This window comes from Filicampus tigris, chromosome 1, assembly GCF_054856515.1.
Source record: "Filicampus tigris isolate MCC_2025a chromosome 1, RoL_Ftig_1.0, whole genome shotgun sequence".
NCBI classification, from domain to species: Eukaryota; Metazoa; Chordata; class Actinopteri; order Syngnathiformes; family Syngnathidae; genus Filicampus; species Filicampus tigris.
The window spans coordinates 13,968,251-13,970,482 of record NC_141217.1 but is presented as its reverse complement, the minus strand read 5'-3'; positions in this window follow the sequence as shown (position 1 = coordinate 13,970,482).

Here is a 2,232-nt window from a genome sequence, read left to right as displayed (position 1 = left end):
TGCCTCAAGGGCTTGAGCTTGTCAAGAATGACACTCATCATACATTATATTTGTAGATATGAACAACCAACCCCAAATTAGCAAGCACTTGGCGATGGATGCAGGCAAAAATGCAATTGTTTTATGAAGTCTCCTTTCTTGGATAGTAGAGATGCCGCAACATCCGTGAATGAAGCCGGAAAGGTTCCTGTTGTAAAAGATCCAAAATGTTGAGAAAGTCTTGTCCTTAAATTTTCTAAAACTGTTTTTAAAATTCCGTGGGTAGTCGATCTGTGCCTGGGTTTTCCAAAGAAGCCATCTGTGTCACTGAAAAGTTAAAATCATCCAGGACAGAGCCCTGGGTGGTATGATATTTCTTGTCTTCTTTTTGACATTAGAGTAGTGCAAGGTCATGATGACCAGACTCTTTGTTTTCACCTCCAACAAACAGCAGCAATAAAAATAAGAAGAATCCCCGGTGACTGCAAAAGTTGTATTGCATTCTATTGTATTTTAGCCAAGACTTAGCCATTGTAGCCAAGATGAAATGTGTGCAATATACTGTACACTCTGTAAAATGTAATGGAACACTGAGATGGCCATTTAGGACGGTCGGAATCCAATACATGCCATCTTCTGTTAACAGCCTATCAACTGAGTGGACCCGAAAGGTCAATAAAGTAGAGCTGTCCGCTGTGCTGAAATAGGTTTTGAGGCTTGTAGACCATCATCCACCCGTGAATGGCGTGTTGTTGTATTTCATTCTGGGACCTGGAACTGTTTGACTTTGGATTTGTATGGATTTAAACTAAGTAAATCTTTTCATCTGCCTATTTCTGAAAATGTGTCTGTGAGTGAGCTGTTTTCTTCACATCTGTTGTGAAACAGTAGCGCTCAGACTAAAGGAAAAAAAATTTAAAAAAAACAACACTGATTTCTCCACCAATGACCTGATCAGCTTGGTAGGCCAAAATTCCAAAGCAAAAGAACCATTTTAACGGGACTGCTGAAGCGCGATCACGGCAAAGCTGTAAGGTAAGCAGAGCTGCAGCATTACCAGCATTAGCTTCTGATGATGTTCAGCTCTGTCTGTCTGTCGGTGGGGTAGTTTCTTTATCCGTTACATGCACCTCACCGCTACGTTCATTGACAAGTGTGACTTGGCGGCTTGATGATGCAATGGTGCATCCACCAGTGATCATGCAATGGAATCTTTTAGCGCTCACTGTAAGTGTGTGAGAGGTATATGATTGAATTGGGGCTCAGTCCTACAAAACACAGATCAAATATAATTTATTGAAAGTGGAAATGCCCAAAAGCATTTTTTTCCAAGAATATGTTCCCAGCAGGCCCACTAGTAGAAACATGGCATTCTGATTAATATTGCGTTTGTGGAATATGCGTTAAGCATCAAAATCCACCCCTTCTGTTGACTGAAAGTGACATCACAACTGCTCAGGGCTCAGGTAACGATCAATCACGGCTCAACTTCAGAAAACAGGTCAGTCATTGGTCATTACCTGAGCAGTTGTGATTTCATTTTCAGTCGACAGAAGTGACAAAATGGCCGCCCACCATAGATGGCTAAAAACGGGTGGATTAACTCTTATTGCACAAACACAATATTTATGAGAATGCCTTGTTTCAACTAGTTGGCTAGCATAGAACATATTCTTGAAAAAAAAATTTTTGGGTTGACTTCAACCCTTTAAAGGTTTTTTTTTTTTCACTGATATCAACGTGTTTGCCAGGGGATGGTTGTGGCCACCCCTGGCCATCACATAGCGCTGCCCCTGAAGTTGAGGTACCAAATAATGTACCTGCAATGTAGCAACATGGATGTAAACAGTGAGTGGTTTATAACAAATTACACTTTCACTTCTCTCTGAAATGTTGATTCAAGATTAATCTTCTGTTTATTTGTGTCAAGCACGCTATTGCTACATTTTGAAAGGATACTGTATAATGCTATGCCCATTGGAGCATACTGTACTACATGTGCATGGGAAAAATGAACATGTAAGGGTTTAAACGCCTGGGAATTATCTTAAAAATTTTGGGGGTGTGGAATGCTCAAGTCTCCATTAAAAAAATAGCTTGGCAGAGGACACGCCTACCCTACCTCCGTCAGCACTTTTTATTCCACAAAGCACCCCGCCCTCCCTCACTGCCTCCGACCATCCATCACTGAAATCCCCCCCCCCACCCCCACCCCCACCCCGCACCCCATCACACGTTTACACCAACAATGCA